Source organism: Mauremys mutica, chromosome 11 (genome assembly GCF_020497125.1).
Source record: "Mauremys mutica isolate MM-2020 ecotype Southern chromosome 11, ASM2049712v1, whole genome shotgun sequence".
Classification (NCBI taxonomy): Eukaryota; Metazoa; Chordata; order Testudines; family Geoemydidae; genus Mauremys; species Mauremys mutica.
Window position 1 is genome coordinate 37,558,151 of NC_059082.1, and position 23,567 is coordinate 37,581,717.

Below are 23,567 nucleotides of genomic sequence, written 5' to 3' on the forward strand. Positions count from 1 at the left end.
TACAAGCCTGTGTGTTTTGTTGTGTAACGATGGAGGGTGGGGAAACTGGTTCACATAAAATATGAATGAAATTTAAACCTTTTGGGGTTTTATGCCTGCTACCACATCCAGTAACTCAACCCTCCAGTGACCCTCACTCACACCTTTTACCTGCACCACAGTCTGTTGTGGCTGTTTATATTGCCGGCTCTCCAGGGGAGGTATGCTCTCATCCTCTGTGTTTGTACAGCACCTAGCACAATGGAGCCCTGATCTTGCTTGGAGACTCTAAGTGCTATCATAATATAAACAATAATAAGTATGTCTATCTGAATTTACTTCGGTTGGTGCTCGGACTGAGCAGGTGAGACCGTGGAGTCAGGTAGTTTCCATCCTGGAGGGGCTGAGCCAGCAGCTAAACCAGGTGAGAGAATCCAAGGTGATCGTGAAGGGAGGCACACTCAGGCATGAGAGATGCACAGGATGATGAATGAAACTGTAATAATGTGACAAGGCAAGGAAGCCCCTGGGGAGCCATTCAACCTAGACTCCAGCAAGAGAGAGTCCTCCCCAGGCAGGTTAGCGGGTGGTCAGACTCAGGGGAGTAACAGCCGATGACGCGATCAAAAGGAGGGAGGTCAGGCTAGTGGACATGGCTGGTTACTCGGTCATGTCCAGGGCTATCTGTGACCCACTGAAAGAGAACAGAATAGCATAAGGAGGCTTCCCAAATGCCAAGGAACGAGATGCGATAAGAATGGCAACGGACAGCCAGAAGGATGCTGCAGAACTCCTGTTTATTGTGCCCCACAAGGGAACCAAGAGGAGAGGCAGAAACAGCAGAAAAGCCCTGGGAAGAGCTGATCTTTCTGATGCCACGTGTGAATAGAGAAAAGATGAAAGCTGAAGCTGCAGGCCAAGTGGTGCCATTGGCTGAGAGAGGAGGGTTGGGGATTTCCGGGGCACCAGAACGCCTCACTTGCTGCAATGAGAAGCAGACGTTTGGATTAGGGTCTCCACCTGAGCAGATAGACCCTGGGTTGAGAAGTTCCAGGGCTTATTAGACACACTTTAACTTTCTCTTAGCTAAAATCTGCCCTGAGCATCCAGTCTGAATAATGCTAAAGAAGCCAGCGATGTTCTGTAGCAAAGGGTCAGTAAAAGGGATATTAAAGGGGTAGTAAATGCACCTCAGCTTCTCTGCACAGATGGAAGGAATGTTGGAAGTAAGCTGGAAGTGATAGCAAAGTACGGGGAATGTGGCCTAGCAGGTGTTCCTGACAATGGGAGAGATGGGTGTGCCAGACAGACTGTTAGTCCTGAGGAGTGCAAAACATACCCAGGAGAGTCAGAAAGGGAAGGAGAGGTGAAGGGGTGGCTCTCTGGAGCTACTTTGGGCCTGGCCTTGTGTGGGTACACAAGATGATGTAAGGAGCATTTTCCCACCTTGCGGTCCTTGACAGGGGCCAGATCTTTGCTCATCTTTATGCTCTCTTAGCACAAGGAGCCACAAAGAGACGGTCATCAAGAGAAATCAGCAGCAGACTGGACCTGGGATCTCCCGCACCAAAGCGCAGGCCTCTACTCTTTTATCTCAAGTGGTAACTCTGTTTTCCAGCAGTAATAATAATCTCTTATCCTCTCTGTGGAGAAGAAGCCAGGACACATTTAGCCAGCCTGTTACACAAAAATAAAGATAGAGAGAGATGGAATCAAGATGGGGTGAGATGGAATAGCCCAGCCACTAAGTTGTTTTTTTAAATCAGTCTTTAAACAAAGAAAATAAAGAGAAAAGCTGAGGATAAGTAGGAGGCAAAGTAATACAGACCTTGTCAATAGGGCTTCAGATAAAAAGCAGGAAAGGGAACAGTTGATAAAATTGACTCTGTACAAACCAGGAAGCCTGGATATTATGTAACCCAGGGATTTAATAGAATTAGCTAATGAGTTTACTGAACCACTGGGACTTACTCATAAAAAGTCATGAAGAACGAGGCATAGACCAGATTTATTTAATGTCTTTATTAATGATCTGGAAGCAAGAGTAAACAACTCCTTGATTAAATTCTCAGATGATACTAAGTTGGAAGATGTTGCGAGCACTCCCAAAGACAGGGAAATTGCACAAAGGGTCCTAACGAAGTTAGCAATAAACTGAATGAGATTTAACAGTGAAAAACATCTGGGTGGAAACAATCTGAACTACAGCTATTCAATGGGAAGGAGACACCTGGAAGGTGACAGTGCTATGCAAGATTTAGGCGTGATTACGGAAAGCAAGGGGAATATGAGCTTCCCAGCAGACACAGTTTGAGGTGTATATCCAGAGACATCACATCGCTGGCCAAGGGAGCAGTTGCCTTAGGGCTTGGCTACACTTACAAATTTGCAGCGCTGCAGCAGGGTGTGAAAACACACCCTCTGCAGCGCTGCAAATTGCGGCGCTACAAAGCGCCAGTGTAGTCAAAGCCCCAGCGCTGGGAGCCGCGCTCCCAGCGCTGTCCGTTATTCCCCACAGGGAGGTGGAGTACGGACAGCGCTGGGAGAGCTTTCTCCCAGCGCTGGTGCTTTGACTACACTTAGCGCTTCAAAGCGTGCAGCGCTTTGAAGTGTAAGTGTAGCCAAAGCCTTAGAATACCAGTCAGGCTACAGCTACAATGATCCCTCCTCTTCTGTGGGCTCATCATATCTCCTATCTGCTCCCTCCACATTCTATATTTTGCTGCTGGCAATATGCTCTGACTGAGCATGCCTCGGAACTGCAGTGGCTCCTAATCCCCTGTTGCATCAGAGTCAAGCTGCTTGTCCTTACATTCAAGGCTCTTCACATCTCTGCCTCTTATCTGCCTTCCCCCATCTCCTCCCACATCCCTGCCCATTCCCTGTGCTGCACCCAAGACGAGCAAAGGAAAAATTACCACAAATAAAAATAGCTGAGGTCTAAGAAATAGCCCCAAGGGGAAGTGGTAAAAGCTCCATTGTCTGATCCATTTGAAAACAAAAGATGAGATGAGCCACATACCTGCATCTAAACTTTCCCTTGGGTTGGGGATGTTTGGCTCTGGGGTTCTTGTTTGGGTCCATCTCTGTTTAAAATGTGACTGGATAAAGCTCCAGAATGTAATCATGATGCAGAAAATATGAAGCCTATTAATAACAATAACATTAGAGACATCCAGACATTAGACATAGGCCAAAATCTTGGTTAAACTTAGGCCTACACCTTAAAACACATCAAACAGCAAATGCAGTTTCTGTGTGTCACACAGAGGAGATGTAGACTGAGTTACTGCTGCAGCCAGCTAGCCTGGCTTCACCACAAGCTTTTGCTAAATTAGGAAGTAACTTTCTGTTATCTTTTTCTTCTATTTTATACATTTGTAATGGAAATAGAGTAGATCAGGCTAGACTATTTGATATCATATCACCAGATATAGTATTATTACTAAATAAAGAAAACTAAAAGGTGTCAATTCAGATTTAAGAAACTAGACCAGACAATTAAAGCTATTTAAATTTGGTAAAAGACTCCTTCAGTTTGAGGAAGTTTCATTGCCTTGGCAACCTGACCACAAAAGTACTTCAAATACTGTAGTTCAAACCATGCTGTCTATTTTAAATAGGAATGTGATGAATGCGAGATATATAACTCATCTTTAATAAAGGTATATATAAAATGTATTCATTTTGTATTAAAGAACCTAATACAGTCAAATGGTATGTTGAGAAGCCAATGTGAAATGTAAATCTTTAAACATTGACAAGGTTACTGGCCTAGTGAATGGGGGGAAGCAGTAGATGTTTTATATCTTGATTTTAATAAGGCTTTTGACATAGTCCCACATGACATTCTCATAAAAAAACCTAAGGAAATATGATCTAGATTAAATTTTTATAAGGTGGGTGCACAACAGGTTGAAACCCCATATTTAAAGAGTAGTTATCAATGGTTTGCTGTCAAACTGGGACGATGTATCTAGTGGGGCTCCATGGGTATCAGTCCTGGGTGTGGTACTATTCAATATATTAATTACTTAGATGTTGACTGGAGAGTATGCTTGGAAACTTTGTTGACGACACCAAGCTGGGAAGGGTTGCAGCAGTTTGGAGAACAGCACTAGAATTCAAAACGACTGTAACAATTTGGAGAATTGGTCTGAAATAAAAAAGATGAAATTCAATAAATGCATTTCCTTCATTTAGGACAATGGCTATTAGCCAAGATGATCAGGGATGCAACCCCACACTCTGAGTGTCAAAAGCCTCTAATGGCCTGAAACTGGAAGTGGACGACAGGGGATGGATTGCTCAATAACTGCCCTTCACTGTTCATTCCATCTCAAGCATCTGGCATGGGCCACTGTTGGAAGACAGGATACTGGGTTAGATGGATCATTGGTCTGACCCAGTATGGCCATTCTCATGTTTTTATGTTCTTACATAGGAAAGAAAAATCAAATGTACAACTACAAAAGAGAAAATAACTGGCTATTTGGTTGTATTGCTGAAAAGGATCTGGGGGTTTTAGTGGATCACAAATTGAATATGAGTCAATAATGTGACACAGTTGCAAAAATGTCTAACATCATTCGGGGGTGCATTAACAGAAGGGTCATACTGAAGACACGGGAGGTAATTGTCCCACTCTTCTCAGCACTGGTGAGGCCTCAGCTGGAGTACTGTGTCCTCACTTTAGGATATGGACAAATTGGAGAGAGTCCAGAGGAGAGCAACAAAAATGATAAAAAGTTTAGAAAACCTGAGCTATGAAGAAAGGTTAAAAAAAACAGGCATGTTTAGTCTTGAGAAACAAAGACCGAGGGGGACCTGCTAACAGTCTTCAGATATGTTAAGGGCTGATATAAAGAGGACTGTGGTTAATTGTTCTCCATGTCCACTGAAGATAGGACAAGAAGTAATGATTTAATCTGCAGCAAGGGAGATTTAGGTTAGATATTTGGGAAAAGTTTTAAATTATACTGTCAGTTAAGCTCTGGAATAGACTTCCAAGGGAGGTTGTGGAATCCCATTGTTGGAAGTTTTTAAGAACAGGTTGGACAAACACTTGTCGGGATGGTCTAGGTTTACCTGGTCTGCCTCAGCGCAGGGGACTGAATGTGATGAGCCCTCAAGATCCATTCCAACTTTACATTTCTATAATTCCATTATATGAATCAACCAACACAAGATCTAAATGACTATGCAAAACTCTATGCAACAGAAAGAGTTTTGCATATTACTTGATCCCACTAACCTTGTCACTGAGATGTAGGGAATAATCAAGTACTGGTACAGAGGCATGTGCTGCTGTTTTATTTCAATAATTGTTATAGTCCATTGGTGATGGACCAAGCAAATTAGTCAAATGACTTTATATTGCTGCATGATGAACTACTAAACAAGGACAGAACCATCCAGAAATGGAAAGATACTTTACATAAAGACTTTGTCCTAACTTCACAATGGATATTTCTGCAGAAAGATTTTTAAAAAGTGCCAGTGGAAAGAGCATGGAATCATGCAAAGTTGGCCAAAGGAACACACCACAGAGAGGCCCAAGAAAGCTCACTTGCAGGAGTAGGTGCTGACCAGAGCTAAACCAGATGGTATTCAATGTATGGCCCAACATTTCTTATACAAACTAGTATGACATAAGATGTTTTGCACAAAATATACTGGCATTTTCTCAGATCAAGTTTCAAGAAGTAATAAGGGAGATGCCTCCTTTTCTTGTTGTATGGTGAGAGAGGACACAGCTTGTACCTGCATAGGTCACTGCCTGACTGGCCCACTGCCAAGAAGAGGAACTGGACCATGCTGCCCATCAGAAAATGTATAAAACACTCTGTGTTGTTCAACACATTGCTCCCTGAAGCCAAAACATCTGGATGATTCATAGACTTAAGGTCAGACGGGACCATTATGGTCATCTAGTCTGACCTCCTGCACAATGCAGGCCACAGAATCTCACCCACCCACTCCTGTAACAAACCCCTAACCTATGTCTGAGTTATTGAAGTCCTCAAATTGTGGTTTAAGACCTCAAGGTGCAGAGAATCCTCCAGCAAGTGACCCGTGCCCCACGCTGCAGAGGAAGGCAAAAAACCTCCAGGGCCTCTGCCAATCTGCCCTGGAGGAAAATTCCTTCTCGACCCCAAATATGGTGATCAGTTAAACCCTGAGCATGTGGGCAAGACTCACCAGCCAGTACCCAGGAAAGAATTCTCTGTAGTAACTCAGATCCCATCCCATCTAACATCCCATCACAGACCATTGGGCATATTTACCCGCTAATAATCAAAGATCAATTAATTGCCAAAATTAGGCTATCCCATCATACCATCCCCTCCATAAACTTATCAAACTTAGTCTTGAAGCCAGATATGTCTTTTGCCCCCACTACTCCCCTTGGAAGGCTGTTCCAGAACTTCACTCCTCTACTGGTTAGAAACCTTCGTTTAATTTCAAGTCTAAACTTCCTAGTGTTCAGTTTATATCCATTTGTTCTTGTGTCCACATTGGTACTAAGCTTAAATAATTCCTCTCCCTCCCTGATATTTATCCCTCTGATATATTTATAAAGAGCAATCAGATCTCCCCTCAGCCTTCTTTTGGTTAGGCTAAACAAGCCAAGCTCTTTCAGTCTTCTTTCATAAGACAGGTTTTCCATTCCTCGGATCATCCAGGTAGCCCTTCTCTGTACCTGTTCCAGTTTGAATTCATCCTTCTTAAACATGGGAGACCAGAACTGCACACACTATTCCAGGCCTGGTCTACACTAGGATCTTAAATCGAATTTAGCAGCGTTAATTCGAACTAATCGCTCAACCGTCCACACCAGGAAGCCATTTAATTCGAACTAGGGGGCTCCTTAGTTCGAATTTGGTACTCCACCCCGACAGGTGGAGTAACGCTAAATTCGCACTTGCTAGCTCGAATTAGGCTAGGTGTGGATGCAAATCGAACTTAGTAGCTCCGGGAGCTATCCCACAGTGCACCACTCTGTTGACGCTCTGGACAGCAGTCCGAGCTTGGATGTTCTGAGCAGCCACACAGGAAATGACCCGGGAAAATTTGAAATTCTTTTCCTGTCTGGACAGTTAGAATCTCATTTCTTGCTTTGACATCGGGGCGAGCTCCGCGGCACCTGCAACGATGCAGAGCTCTCCAGCAGAGGAGTCAGCCCAATGCAAGAATAGAAAGAGATCCCCAGCATGGACAGACCGGGAAGTCCAGGATCTGATCGCTGTGTGGGGCGAGGAGTCTGTGCTGTCGGAGCTGCGCTCCAACAAGCGTAATGCAAAGACCTTCGAGAAGGTCTCCCAAGCCATGACACAGAAAGGATACAGCCGGGATGCGATGCAGTGCCGCGTGAAAGTCAAGGACCTGAGGCAAGGCTATCAAAAAGTCAGAGCGGCAAACGGACGCTCCGGAGCACAGCCCCAGACATGCCGCTTCTACGAGGCACTGCATGCCATTCTCGGTGGGTCTGCCACCACTGTCCCACCAGTGACCGTGGACTCAGTGGATGGCATAGTGAGCCAGGACAGTTCCTACTCGATGTTCGCCGATGGGCAAGATGACGAAGGGTCCGTGGAGGAAGGCGCAGGCGACAGCGAACACAATGCCGCTTTCCCTGACAGCCAGGATCTGTTCCTCACCCTCACAGAGATCCCCTACCAACCCTCACCGGCCGTGAACCCGGACTCAGAGTCAGGGGAAGGATCAGGCGGTAAGTCGTATAAACAAGAAAATATTTATTTGCTCGAAAACATGTATACCAAAAATATAAATTCTATCTATAAATACTATATCTAAAAGTTTTTAAAGGGAAACTAAACGAACAGTAGGTCTACACAGATTGGGATGGAACAATAGTCCTCCATGGACAATTCCACAAATGCTTCAAACAGTTCCTCAAATACCCTCCGCAGGAGGTTTCGAGGAAGAGGTGCCTTATTTGGTCCTCCGGTGAAGCTCACTCTTCCATGCCACGACATCCTCAGATACAGGGGAACCATCGCCTCTACCAGCATGGCCGCGTAGGGTCCCGGTCGGTGAAGTGCTTCCCTTAACATCCTTTCTTTCTGCACTCGAGAGACACGCCTCAGGGTAATCTCGTTACTGAAGTGCTGCATCTAATTAGGGCAATTAGCGAATAGTTACTGTTCTTAATGGTTTACTTATACTTTGCATAACAAAGCCCTGCGCTTAGCAGCCATGTGCTGTAGGCCACACAGGAAAAGCATACATTGATCTTTCCCCTGCAGTGTCAGGAGTGGCTGCAAAAGGGTCATAGTATCTGATTTCCAGATTGCCTTTAGCACGACGGCACAGCTATCCGTTAACTGATAAGCATAATGTACTGTAAGGCTTACCAGGACTCTCTGCTAGAGGGATTCTGCTATCTCTCCCGACTTCTCCGCTCTCCTGTGCAATGGCGCAGCCAATCAGAGCGTAGGCCAAAATGTTGTGCTTCTCTGGAGACCACGTGACACTTGTTGTCCGGTACGGTCTTCTTCATAGAAATTGACTAGACGGTGTTCACTGTTCGCCAAAATGTATCTGTACAAGGAAATCACTAACTTTCCCCATCACACAGCTTCGGATCCTTCCCGGACTGCCCCGGCATCCCCCTCGCAGAGACTGGCAATGATTAGACGGCGAAAGAAGACGACTAGGGACGACATGTTCGCTGAACTGATGGCCTGCTCCCGAGCAGAGGCTGCAGAGCAGAAACACTGGAGGGAGACCCTATGTGAGCAGCATCGCACACTCATGGAACGTGAGGATAGGTGGCGGCAGGAAGACCAGCAGACCACCCAAACGCTGCTTGGTCTCATGAAGGAACAAACGGACACGCTTCGTCGCCTTGTTGATGTCCTGCAGGACCGCAGGCTGGAGGACAGGGCCCCCCTGCAGTGTCTCTGCAATCGCCCTCCCCAGCCAAGAAGTCCTGGCCCCCCCTCACCCAAAAGTACAAGACGGAGGGGTGGTAGAGGCCGTGAGAACTGTCACTGAACCAGAGCAGAGCGGCCGTGTACCCCGCACTTCTCACGTTAGAAATTTGTAGAAGTGCTTCCCTTATAGGCTCAGCCAGTCCCAGATCCAAGGTTCATCCCCCCACTGTTTATTAGATTAATAAAAGATGTTTGCTGTTAATCACTGTTTCCGTCATGTCTTTCCTGTCAGAGGATTTTTCGGTGTATGGGGTGGACAGGGGTTTCATACTTGCACGGTATAGCCTACAGTACCAGGGTACAGACTTGGGGAAAGGATCAACTGCGGGGCACACACACACTGCAGTCAGTAGGCACCAGGGTCATTCTGTGTTGTGTATGCTGCCCCTGATCATTTCGTAATGTGTATGCTTGTCCAGGGTCCTAGCGCCTGCCACGCCATTACTGTGAAGGCAGGCTGCCCTTACAATGCACTTGCAACGGATCCACAAGCCTATCCGCTGCCCTGAGCCCCAACAAGAGCCCTCATCCACGGACAGATAGTCACCCTTCTCCCACACCCATCACCCCTTCCCACGCAGAAACCCGCAGCCCACTGCCGTCATCCAAACCCCTATGCAAAGAAGGCACCACTCGCCCCTTCCTGCAAACCCTCCCCTTCATGCAGAACCACTGTCATCCGTCCCCCACCCCAGAGACCTATGTAGGAGCAGGAGGATGTCAGTCCTCTATGGAGGAAGCGGTCTGTACATCAGTGCACACCGTGCCCAGCACAGTATGCGTCCATGTCTCAACACCAGAACAGAAATGCAAAGTAAAAGAAAGATTTATTAATAATGAGTGTAACAATTAATTTGCTTAAAAACGTGCTTTGGAAGTGGGGGAAACTTGGAGAACGCGACATGTAGCCGCAGATCCAAATCGACACAAACTGACACAGGCCCAGGGTCAGTTTCTCTTGAAAGCAAGTGGAGAGTCATAGGTTACCCTGATCTCCGAGGAAACTTGCTTTCAAAGCCTCCCGGATACAGAGCGCTTCCCGCTGGGATATTCTCTCGGCACGGGTGTCTGGCTGAGCGTAAACTGCAGCCAGGCGATTTGCCTCAACCTCCCATCCGGACAAAAAGGCCTCGCCCTTGCTCTCACACAGATTGTGCAGCACACAGCATGCAGCAATAACTACGGGGATATTCTTTTCGCTGATGTCCGAGCGAGTGAGTAAGCTCCGCCATCTCCCCTTGAGACGTCCGAAAGCACACTCCACCACCATTCTGCACTTGCTCAGCCGGTAGTTGAAGAGTTCCTTCTCTCTGTCCAGGGCGCCTGTATAGGGCTTCATGAGCCAGGGCATTAGCGGGTAGGCTGGGTCCCCGAGGATCACTGTAGGCATCTGCACATCCCCAACCGTTATTTTGTGGTCCGGGAAGAAAGTACCTGCCTGGAGGAGTCTAAAGAGACCAGAGCTCCTGAATACACGCGCGTCATGAACCTTGCCCGCCCACCCGACGTTGATGTTGGTAAAACGTCCCCTATGGTCCACCAGTCCTTGCAGCACCATGGAAAAGTAGCCCTTTCGGTTAATGTAATCGCTGGCCTGGTGGGCCGGTGCCAGGATAGGGATGTGAGTCCCATCTATAGCCCCACCGCAGTTTGGGAATCCCATCGCGGCAAAGCCGTCTATGACAACCTGGACGTTTCCCAGGGTCACCACCTTTGAGAGCAGTTGCTCAACGATTGCGTGGGCTACTTGCATCACAGCAACCCCCACGGTAGATTTGCCCACGCCAAAGTGGTTCGCTACTGACCGGTAGCTGTCTGGCGTGGCAAGTTTCCAGAGGGCTATGGCCACTCGCTTCTGCACACTCAGGGCTGCTCGCATCCGGGTGTCCTGGCGCTTCAGGGCAGGGGACAGCAAGTCACAGAGTTCAAGGAAAGTGCCCTTACGCATCCTGAAGTTTCGCAGCCACTGTGATTCATCCCAGACCTGCAGCACTATGCGGTCCCACCAGTCCGTGCTTGTTTCCTGGGCCCAGAATCTCCGTTCCACAGCATGAACTTGACCCATTGCCACCATGATCTCCACTGCCCGGCGTACCCTGCTTTCTGAGAGGTCTGCGCCACTCTCCTCACCGCGCTGCCGGAGCCTCCTCGCCCGATTTCTCAGCAGCTGACTGTTGCAGAGGTGGACGATAAGGTGCGAGGAGTTGACAACGGCCATAAGTGCAGTGATGATCGCAGCGGGCTCCATGCTCGCAGTGCTGTGGCATCCGCGCTGTAACCGACCAGAAAAGTGCGCGAACAGATTTCCCGCCGGCGCTTTCAGGGAGGGAGGGCGTTTGTGAGTGACGGTTGAATGATGACAGTTACCCAAAACCACCCTCAACACATTTTTCCCCCAGCAGGCATTGCGAGCTCTACCCAGCATTCCAATGGGCAGCGGGGACTGCGGGAACTGTGGGATAGCTTCCCACAGTGCACCGCTTCCAAAGTCGACGCTGGCCCCGTGAATGTGGACTCAGAAATTCGAATTAGTGTATTTAGTATGGATACACAAATTCGACTTCATAAGGTCGAATCCACAAATTCGAACTAAGTTGATTCGAAATAGTCTTGTAGTGTAGACAAGGCCGATGAGGTCTCACCAGTGCCTTGTATAACGGTACTAACACCTCCTTATCTTTACTGGAAATACCTCGCCTGATGCATCCTAAAACCACATTAGCTTTTTTAACGGCCAAATCACATTGGCAGCTCATAGTCATCCTGTGATCAACCAATACTCCAAGGTCCTTCTCTTCCTCTGTTACTTCCAACTGATGTGCCCCCAATTTATAACCAAAATTTTTGTTATTAATTCCTAATGCATGACCTTGCACTTTTCACTATTAAATTTCATCCTATTATTATTACTCCAGTTTACAAAGTCATCCAGATCTTCCTGTATAATATCCCGGTCCTTCTCTGTGTTAGCAATACCTCCCAGCTTTGTGTCATCTGCAAACTTTATTAGCACATTCCCACTTTTTGTGGTTAGTAATAAAAAGATTAAATAAAATTGGTCCCAAAACCGATCCCTGAGGAACTCCACTAGTAACCTCCTTCCAGCCTGATAGTTCACCTTTCAGTATGACCCGTTGTAGTCTCCCCTTTAACCTTTCCTTATCCACCTTTCAATTTTCAAATTGGAAAAGATGGGGATCAATATAATTAATAATTCCCCATGTGGAACCATATCAAATGACTTACTGAAATCGAAGTAAATTACATCCACTGCGTTTCCTTTGTCTAAAAAATCTGTTACTGTCTCAAAGAAGGAGATCAGGTTGGTTTGGCACGATCTACCTTTTGTAAAAAACATGTTGTATTTCGTCCCAATTACCACTGACCTCAATGTCCTTAACTACTTTCTCCTTCAAAAATTTTTCCAACAACTTGCATACTACAGATGTCAAACTAACAGGCCTATAGTTACTCGGATCACTTTTTTTCCCTTTCTTACAAATAGGAACTATGTTAGCAATTCTCCAGTCGTAAGGTACAACCCCTGAGTTTACTGATTCGTTAAAAATTCTTGCTAATGGGCTTGCAATTTCATGTGCCAGTTCCTTTAATATTCTTGGATGGAGATTATCTGGGCCCTCCGATTTCATCCCATTAAGCTGTTCGAGTTTGGCTTCTACCTCGGATGTCGGATGTGGTAATATCCACCTCCATATCCTCATTCCCATTTGTCATCCTACCATTATCCCTAAGCATCTCATTAGCCTCATTAAAGACTGAGGCAAAGTATTTGTTTAGCTATTGGGCCATGCCTAGATTATCCTTAACCTCCACTCCATCCTCAGTGTTTAGCGGTCCCACTTCTTTGTTTTCTTCTTATTTACATGGCTATAGAACCTTTTACTATTGGTTTTAATTCCCTTTGCAAGGTCCAACTCTACATGGCTTTTGGCCTTTCTCACTTTATCCCTACATGTTCTGACCTCAATAAGGTAGCTTTCCTTGCTAATCCCTCCCTTCTGCTTTTTCTTAATCACCTCTCTGAGATGCTTGCTTATCCAGCTTGGTCTACAACTCATGCCTCTGAATTTTTTCCCCTTTCTTGGGATGCAGGCTTCTGATAGTTTCTGCAACTTTGACTTGAAGTAATTCCAGGCCTCCTCTGCCTTTATATCCACAAGTTCTTCAGTCCAATCCACTTCCCTAACTAATTTCCTTAATTATTTAAAGTTAGCCCTTTTGAAATCAAAAACCCTAGTCCCAGATCTATTTTTGTTTATCCTTCCATCTAGTTTGAACTGAATTAGCTCATGATCACTCAAACCAAGGTTGTCCCCTACAACCATTTCTTCTATGAGGTTCTCATACTCACCAAAACCAAATCTAAAATGGCATCCCCTCTTGTTTGTTCTTCAACTACTTGGTGAAGGAATCCATCAGCTATCGCATCCAGAAAAATCTGAGCCCTATTATTGTTACTAGCACTTGTCCTCCAGTCTATATCTGGGAAGTTAAAGTCTCCCATGGTCACACAGTTCCCATTAGTGTTTACTTCATTAAAAACATTAAAGAGGTCTCTATCCATATCCATATCAGATCCTGGCAGTCTGTAGCACACCCCAAACACTATCCCAGGGGAGGCTCTAGTAGCTTTCTTTCCCAATGTGATTTTTGCCCAGACAGACTCTGTCTTATCCATTCCATCACTTATTTCTTTACAGTTTACCTCATCATTGATATGCAATGCTACTCTACCACCTTTGCCTTTATTTCTGTCTTTCCTAAACAGCACATAGCCTTCAATACCTGTACTCCAGTCATGACTACTATTCCACCATGTTTCTGTTATCCCTATAATATCCGGTTTCACTTCCTGCACCAGTAGCTCTAGTTCCTCCATTTTGTTACCGAGGCTCCTCGGATTGGTGTACAAACATCTTAATTTTTGCCGTTTGGCTTCACTGACATGCTTTACCCGATTAGGCACAGACATTCTACCACCAGTATCACCTATTAGACTGGTATCTACACTACCCTTCCTCCTTATGTCCATTCTCCTACCGATGGCTGTATCCTTTCTTACTTTGTTTTCTTCCCTTTCAATGTTAAATTCTGGCGTGGAGATTACCTGGACATCTCCGAACCATCTCCCCCAAATTCCTAGTTTAAAGCTCTCTTAATCAGTTGTGCCAGCCTCCATCCTAGAAATCTATTTCCCTCCTTACTCAAGTGAAGTCCATCTTGAGAGAACAGTCCTCTGTCCATGAATGCTTCCCAGTGGCCATGCATCCCAAAGCCCTCCTTATAGTACCACTGTCTGAGCCATTTGTTGATCCCCATAATCTTGTCACACCTTTGTTGCCCTTCTCTAGGAACAGGCAGAATCCCACTGAAGATCACCTGAGCCTCGATTTCCTTAAGCGTCTTCCCCAGTCTGGCATAGTCTCCCTTGATACGTTCCAACGAGAATCTAGCTGTATCATTCGTTTCCACACGAAGGACAATTAGCAGATTCTTTCCCACTCCCCTTAGGATCCTTTTCAGCCTCAGGTCCACATCCTGTATCTTAGCACCCGGCAGACAGCACACCCTTCTGTTCTCCAGATCAGCTGTAGTTACAGGCTTGTCTATTCTTCTCAGTAAGGAGTCCCCAGTCACGTAGACCTGCCTTTTCCTGGTGACAGTGCGATTCTCCGGTCTATCCCCTGTTCCCTCTGGCTGCAAGTCCTCTCAATTTCTATTGTCTCTTGCAATCCTCCGCAACCCATCCTGTATCCTCCTGGGGCTCATATTTGGTGTTGTCTCCATTGACTCTTCGCCTCTTCCTATAGGACTAGCTGCTCTTCTCTTCTTCCTTGCTCTCACACCTTCAGCAACCACCTGCTGCGCCCCTTCTTCATTTTCCAACTCTGCAAACCTGTTCCTAAGCTCTATTTCTCTTTCACTGGCCAGTCTTTTCCTCTGCCTGGTTCTCTTAGTCACTTGCTTCCACTGTCCACTTTCCTCACCCAGCAGTCTCCCTCAGAATTCTTTGGTCCTGCTTCCATCTGCAAGTCTGAGTTTATCCCTTCAGCCGCCTCATGTCTTTGCTCCATCATCCGCTCGAACCCCCTTCTAAACTCGACCAGAGTTTCCACCTGCATCTCCAGTCCTCGGCTCTTTTCTTCCATCAGCTCTATCAGGCGGCACTTCATGCAGATGAAACTCTTTTCAGGTACCCCCTCCAGGATCATGTACATGCTGCAGCTTCCACATCCAGTCATCCTCATTGTGTCTTTCACTGCTGCCTCTGTATCGCTCATAGCCTTCCCACCTAAAACCTGTTAGTCCAGGAAACACAGACCAAAGCAAACCACCACCACCTACATCAAAACAAACCCCCAACATGCACCAGAACACCAGCAGAACACCACCCCCCATTCCTTCACTAGCCTGTCAATTCCTCTGCCTAGGTCTCTTAGGGCTTGGCTACACTTACAAGTTGCAGCGCTGGTGGAGGCTTTCCAGCGCTGCAACAACACCCCGTCCACACTTGCAGGGCACAACCAGCGCTGCAACTCCCTGGTTGCAGCGCTGGCTGAAAACCCATCCCGGCAGGGGTATAAGAAGTGCAGCGCTGGTGATCCAGCGCTGCTCAGCAGGTGTGGACACTCACCAGCGCTTTACCTGTCCTCCAGGGAATAAGGAGTTATCCCAGAATTCCTGTTCAGCCACTCTGCACATCAGTTTGCACTCTACTGCTCTTGCCTCAGGTGACCCGCCCTTTAAATGCCCCAGGAAATTTAAAAATCTCCTTCCTGTTTGCTGCAGCCAGGTGTGGAGTGCAATCAGTTAATCAGTTACAGGTTACAGGTGACCATGCCTCCACGCGGCAAACGAGCCCCAGCATGGAGCACTGGTGAATTGCAGGACCTCATCAGTGTTTGGGGTGAGGCATCTGTTCAGGCACAGCTGTGCTCCGGCCGTAGGAATTACGATATCTTTGAGCAGATAGCAAGGGCCATGCTGGATCGGGGCCATGATCGGGACGCACTACAATGCAGGGTGAAAGTTAAAGAGCTGCGGAGTGCCTATTACAAAGCCCGAGAGGGGAATCGACGATCCGGAGCTGCTCCCATGACCTGCCGTTTTTACAGGGAGATGGATGAGATACTTGGGGGTGACCCCACTGCCAATCCCAGGATAACGATGGACACTTCTGAGCAGGCTGGGGGACAGGAGGAGGAGGCGGCGGGGGGGGAGAGGAAACCGCGAGTGAAGCTCCTGGGATGGGGGAAGAAACCGCAGATTCCCTGGAGGCATGCAGCCAGGAGCTCTTCTCAAGCCAGGAGGAAAGTACCCAATCGCAGCAGCCAGCAGTTGCAGAAGGACAAGCAGAGGAGAGGAAGGGGGGTTATGGATGCATGCATGCCAGCCTCTAGATGTGGAATAGCCCGTTGATGTGGTCTATCACGTCGCGGTAATCTGCTTCAGTTATCTCAGCAAAAGCTCCTGGAAGGACAAGCAGAGGAGAGGAAGGGGGGTTATGGATGCATGCATGCCAGCCTCTAGATGTGGAATAGCCCGTTGATGTGGTCTATCACGTCGCGGTAATCTGCTTCAGTTATCTCAGCAAAAGCTTCATCCAGAGCGTGGGCAATATGCCTGCGCAGGTTTATAGGCAGAGCCACTGTGTCCCTTGTCCCAGTGACAGTGACGCGTCCGCGCCACTCTTCTGCCAGTGGTGGGGGGACCATTTCTGAACACAGGCACGCCGCATAGGGTCCCGGGCGGAATACACATTGCTCTAAAAGAGCCCCCCGCTGTTCCCTAGTGACTCGCAGTAGGGAAACATCTTCCAGGATTAAGTCCTGTGAAAAATATTGGGAGACTCTTTAGTGAAGAGATAGGGAGATAAGATCACCCCTGCATCTGCATCTTCACTCAACCCCTCTAGCACTCCAGATTACCCGAAGCAACCAGCTCCCCTCTATCACTCAAGCCCCACTTCTATAAGCACCCCTCACTCACCATTTCGTGGCTTCTGTTGTGTTATGCGTGTGGGGAAAAGAATGCTAAAGTGAGAACTCCCTCAGTGTAACAATTCATGTCTGGAGATAGTGGATACAATGCTGCCCGTGTTAAATGTTGTCATTTCTGTTTCTACAGTGACCTTGACTACTGGACTGCCCAGATGTTCAACATCACAGAGGCTTCAAAATTTGAGAAAAAATCCCCGAAAGAGCAAAGAGGACATGATGAAAACTGTTCTTAATCAGTCTGCTCGAGAGAGTAAAGAATTGAAGGAGTGGCGAGAGAAAGAAAGCAGGACCCGCAAGAGAAATGCAGTGGCCAAGAGGAAAAGCACGGAGCGGCTGCTAAGCATCCTGGAGCGCCAAGCGGAGTCTATAGAGTCACTCGTTGCCATGCAAGCAGAGCACTACCGTGCTACTCCCCCACCCGCCCCGTCCTTTGTGCCTTGTGCCCCAATGTCAGCTCAAACCACCTTTCCCCAGCATCCAGGTTCTTACCACCACCAGCTGCCTCCAACACCTGTACGTTCCCCAACCAGCCCTGATACCTACCACCACCCTTACCCTCTGCATTCAACCCCCATCACCATGCAGTATATGAACCCTGAAGTGCAGGATTCATTAAACAGCAATCCAGACAGGGCATATGCAAACTTGTGACTGTACAGTTCACCAACCCACACCCCTGCCCTCTTGTGTTCATGAAATGTTGTGTGTCTGTCTGTCTGTCAAGGAAGTTTTTTTCTTTTCAATAAAACAATTCTTGGCTTTGAAAACAGTCTTTATTATAGCAGATAGTGAAAGATACCTTAGCCCAGTAAAGAAAGAGGCACTGCAAATCATATTATTATTATGGATAATAGAATAACAGTGTAAGCAGTGCAATTCACTCCCATGCAAGGCAGCAAACATTACTGTTGGCTTTCAGCCTCAAATTCTTCCCTCAAGGCATCCCTAATCCTTGTAGCCCTGTGCTGGGCCTCTCTATTAGCCCTGCTCTCTGGCTGTGCATATTCAGCCTCCAGGACTTGAACCTCGGTGGTCCATGCCTCACTGAATGTTTCACCCTTCCCTTCACAAATATTATGGAGGGTACAGCAAGCGCTTATAACCGCGGGGATGCTGCTTTCCCCCAAGTCTAGCTTCCCATACAAACATCTCCAGCGAGCTTTTAAACGCCCAAAAGCACACTCCACAGTCATTCTGCACCGGCTCAGCCTGTAGTTGAACCGGTCCTTGCTCCTGTCAAGCTTCCCTGTATAGGGTTTCATGAGCCAAGGCAGTAACGGGTACGCGGGGTCTCCAAGGATCACAGTGGGCATTTCGACATCCCCTACTGTGATCTTCCTGTCTGGGAAAAAAGTCCCTGCCTGCATCTTCCTGAACAGGCCACTGTTCCGAAAGATGCGTGCATCATGCACCTTTCCAGGCCAGCCTGTGTAAATGTCAATGAAACGCCCGCGGTGATCCACAAGCGCCTGGAGAACCATAGAGAAATACCCCTTACGATTAACGTGCTCTGATGCCAGGTGGGGGGGGGCCAGAATAGGAATATGCGTCCCATCTATCGCCCCTCCACAGTTAGGGAAACCCATTTGTGCAAAGCCATCCACAATGTCCTGCACGCTCCCCAGAGTCACGGTCTTTCTTAGCAGGATGCGATTAATTGCCTTGCAAACTTGCATCAAAACGATTCCCACGGTCGACTTTCCCACACCAAACTGGTTCCCGACCGACCGGTAGCTGTCTGGAGTTGCCAGCTTCCAGATTGCAATAGCCACCCGCTTTTCCACCGTCAGGGCAGCTCTCAATCTTGTGTCCTTGCGCCGCAGAGTGGGGGCGAGCTCAGCACACAGTCCCATGAAAGTGGCTTTTCTCATACGAAAGTTCTGCAGCCACTGCTCGTCATCCCAGACTTCCATGACGATGTGATCCCACCACTCAGTGCTTGTTTCCCGAGCCCAAAAGCGGCGTTCAACGGTGCTGAGCATTTCCGTGAATGCCACAAGCACTGTAGTGTCACACGCGGCAGGCAAATCCATATTGATATCATCGTCGGACTCCTCACTGTCACTTTGGAGCTGAAGGAATAGCTCGACTGCCAAACGTGTTGTGCTGGTGACACTCATCAGCAGAGTCCTCAGCAGATCGGGCTCCATTTGCCACAGAAATCGCGATTCACACAGAGAGTAACAGAAAGACACTCACAATGGCGCCAAACGCTGCCGGAAAGAGTGAATGCTGGGATGTGAAGCGATGCACCACGGGGCGCTGGCAAACAGGAAGCGGAATGACCCGCACACTTCCTTCCCCTTCCCACAATACTCAGCGCCAAAATGGGACGAGGTGCTCTGTGGGATAGCTGCCCACAATGCACCTCTCAATACAGCGCTGGAAAGTGCTGCAAGTGTGGCCACACTGCAGCGCTGGTAGCTGTCAGTGTGGCCACACTCCAGCGCTGGCCCTACACAGCTGCATGACCAGCGCTGTAACTCCCAGCGCTGCAACTTGTAAGTGTAGCCAAGCCCTTAGTCTTCCCTGCAAACTCTCCCTATAAACTCCCCTGTTTACAGCTCTGTTTGCTGGCTCCTGTGTCTATGCTGCTGCCTGACTGGCTGGCTACCTTTATAGGACCCCTAAGCAGAGAAGCCCCGCCCCCTAATCAGGGCTCAGCTTCTCTCCCAGCACACTGCCCCTACCAGCCTCCACACATATAAGTACAAAATACAATACACAAAATACAAAAACCTTCTCCTCCAACAGAACTCCCACTGAAACTCCCCTGTTTACAGCTCCGATGAGAAAGACTGTGAGCAGGATTGTCATTGCCTGGCCAGTGAGAGCGCCCCCTGACTGAAAACAACTAAAGTCTTGTTGCTGACAACTCTGTCAACCCTTTCTGATAAGATTTTATCTAGGGAGATTGCTGCGAAATCCAGAAAGAGAATAGGAATACAGTTGTCATAATGCCTTGAGCAAATCACCTCAAGGAGCTCAATAGATCAAGAAACCAGCCTGTGCAACTGTGGAGCTGAGCTGGAGAATCCACCATTATGCCAGTGTGACAGGTTCAGTCACAGAGACCCCCTTGGGACTGTCAGGGTTCCCTCCCCACTCTGAACTTTAGCGTACAGACGTGAGGACCCACATGAACACCTCCTAAGCTTATTTTACAAAACCAGGGATAAACCTCCCTCTAGACAAAACCTTAAAGTTACAAAACCAGGGATAAACCTCCCTCTAGACAAGCAAATTCACAAGCCAAAATAAAAGTAAGCTAACGCATTCCCTTATTATTACTTACTAATTCTAATTGAGTTGGATTGCTTGCCTTCTTGATCTGTCATCCCAGCTAATCCCAAGAGTAAGAAAGAAAAAAAAAACCTGCTTGTAAATTCCCTTTAGAAAGTTAACTACCCTGCCCTCAGTTACAAGACAAAAATCTCCAGCTGCTCACAGCTTAAAAACATCCCTTTGTTACAAGGACCTGATACCTTTGCCTCCAGGCAAAGAGAGATAAAATCTCTATCTGCCCTGAGCTCCTGTTTTCTAAGCAGTTAAAAAGGAAAAAAAAAATGTCCTTTAAAAATCCTACCAGGCTTTTGGTTCAAAATGATCTCTGGTTCAAAATGATCCCACCACTCTGCCACCGTGTCAGGGTTCCCTCCCCACTCTGAACTTTAGGGTACAGACGTGGGGACCCGCATGAAGACCCCCTATGCTTATTTCTACCATTTTAGGTTAAAAACTCCCCAAGGTACAAATCCTTCCTTGTACCTTGGATTAGGTAACGCTGCCACCACCAAGTGATTTAAACAAACATTTAGGGAGGGCCACTTGGAGCCCTACCTTCCTCAAACATCCCCCCAAACCCCTACACCCCCTTTCCTGGGGAGGCTTGAGAATGATATCCCAACCAATTGGTACAGGTGAACACAGACCCAAACCCTTGGATCTTAAAACAATGGAAAAATCAATCAGGTTTTTAAAAGAAGAATTTTAATTAAAGAAAGGTAAAAGAATCACCTCTGTAAAATCCGGGTGGTAAGTACTTTACAGAATAACAAAAGACTCAAGCACTTAGAGGATCCCCCCTCTAGGCAATCCTTAAAGTTACAAAACCAGGGATAAACCTCCCCCTAGACAAGGAAAATCACAAGCCAAAATAAAAGTAAGTTAATGCATTCCCTTATTATTGCTTACTAATTCTAATTGAGTTGGATTGCTTGCCTTCTTGATCTGTCTCCGGCAAGCACACAGAACAGACAGACAAAGCCTCCCCCCACACATTTGAAAGTATTTTGTCCCCTTATTGGTCCTTTTGGTCAGGTGTCAGCCAGGTTACCTGAGCTTCCTAACCCTTTACAGGTAAAAGAGGAATTAACCCTTTACAGGGTAGAGAGGGATTTTATGCTACCCTTAGCTGTATGTTTATGACAGGGACTGTTACCTGATGTGCTGAAATTACCTCTTCCCTGATGGCTTGAGACTCCAGAACCCTGCCTTATTGAGCCAGACACACTAGTCTGCTGCAACACAAACGCAGGTCTGAATCATGCCCCCAAAGCTGCAGTCTTTAACTGAAAACCATTCAGCAGGTTACCTATCTCCAGCACCCAGATATCCAGTTCCCAGTAGGATCCAAACCTCAAATAAATCCATTTTACTCTGTATAAAGCTTATACAGGGTAAACTCATAAATTGCTCGCCCTCTATATCACTGATAGAGAGATATGCACAGCTGTTTGCTCCCCCAGGTATTACTCACTTACTCAGGGTTAATTAATAAACAAAAGTGATGTTATTAAGTATAAAAAGTAGGATTTAAGTGGTTTCAAGAAACAACAGAAAAAACAAAGTAAGTTACCAAGCAAAATAAAACAAAACATGCAAGTCTACGCCTAATACATTTAAGAAACTGAATACAGGTAAATCTCACCCTCAGAGATGTTCCAATAAGCTTCTTTCAGAGACTAGACTGCTTCTTAGTCTAGGCCCAATCTTTTCCCCGGTACAGTTCTTGTTAGTTCCAGCTCAGGTGGTAAACTAGGGGATTTCTCATGACCCCCTTTTATAGCTTTGGCACAAGGCGGGAACCCTTTGTCTCTCTCTGGGTTCCCAACCCTCCTTCTAAATGGAAAAGCACCAGGTTTAAGATGGAATGGACCCCAAGCCTCCATTCTTTCCGGCCTGACTCACATGAACACAGGAAGGTTTACAAGTAAACAGAGCCATTTACAACCAATTGTTAATGGGAACCATCAAGATTCCAAACCACCATTAATGTCCCACACTTTGCATAATTACAATAGGATTTTAGAGTAATACTTCATATTTCTAGCTTCAGATACAAGAATGATACATTCATACAAATAGGATGAACACACTCAGTAGTTTATAATCTTTGTAATGATACCTTACAAGAGACCTTTTGCATAAAGCATATTCCAGTTACATTATATTTACACTCATAAGCATATTTCCATAAACATATGGAGTGCAACGTCACAGCCAGTTCAAACTGATAAGCAGCAACATGACTTTTATCCATGCATTTTTTTAGCGAAATGACAACTTGGTTATGTTAAGCTAACTGCTTCTCAGAAACTACACACCTGAGTTAAAACCCTCAGAATGACTCACATGTATGTTGTGTGCTTATATTTCACTAACAAGTTTAATCTTAGTTGTCTAGAAGTTACACTAAATCAATAAGTATTTGAAAGCACTGAGGTGGGAGAAACTCATTACCAAAGCCTCATACTATTTATAAGAGGAAACTGTGCTCCCTTTAGCAAAAGTTATTGCAAGGAACCCTGAGTATTTCAAATGACTCAGACTAAAAATCACATTCTGTGGTCAAGAGAACTGATGACAGCTTCTTAGACAAAAAGAGGAAGAAGCTTTGAACTGGCTTGCAAGCTACCAATTTTACCACTACTTGAAACTTTGCTTAAAGTGGCATGAGAGTTTACAGCACTGGTGAAATTCGAGAGAAATTAGAAATGCTTCAAAATTATCATCTATCTATTGTATTTTGGGTTTAGAGTGTGATAGTCTTGCATCTATAAGTGGCAACATTTGGCTATTAATATCACCTGGGCAAGGTCATACTAAAGGTCACATCAACTGAACTGACATTCTTTGTTAATTAACTTGTCTCAGTTTCTAAATCCTACTGTAGAATTGTTTCCACTGAGCTGCCATAATAGTCCCTTAATTCCATTTGCAGATAAGTTTGACTGGAGATAAGGATCTATATTTAAGGATCCATAGTTCCATGTTGATACCAAAATCACCTGCCCAGACGAGCACAGAACTAGGATAAAATTTTGCCTTTGTAACAAGATTGCGATTAGAGCTTGACTTAATTGAACTGATTTATTATCTCTTAAAAATTATAACACCCCATGTTGTGTTCAATTATTTTTTTAATATTGTGAACACTATCATCTAACCAACTTTATTTTGCTTTCTGTAATTGCTTGTTTGCTATTTTGATTAATAAAACTGATAAATGTATAATAATTCTCCAGGCTGTCCTTTAGCTTAGGAACACAGATCCAAAGGACAGTGAGAAACACACAACTGGTTAAATTATTTAAAACAATGTGTG

At 46.3% G+C, this 23,567-nt stretch overlaps 1 protein-coding gene across 2 annotated transcripts in view; it reads right to left on the minus strand.

The window, feature by feature from the left end:
• The window catches only part of ODF3L1 (outer dense fiber of sperm tails 3 like 1), a 61,852-nt gene that overhangs the window by 30,677 nt on the left and 7,608 nt on the right, over positions 1 to 23,567 (minus strand). Inside the window, exon 1 of one of the 2 annotated variants that reach the window (XM_044978893.1) lies at positions 21,891 to 22,037. The exons of the other annotated variant lie outside the window; for it this stretch is intronic. The gene's annotated coding sequence lies outside the window, so the exon portion shown is untranslated. Of the gene's footprint in view, positions 1 to 21,890; positions 22,038 to 23,567 lie in introns of those variants that run through there. 2 annotated transcript variants of the gene reach the window in all.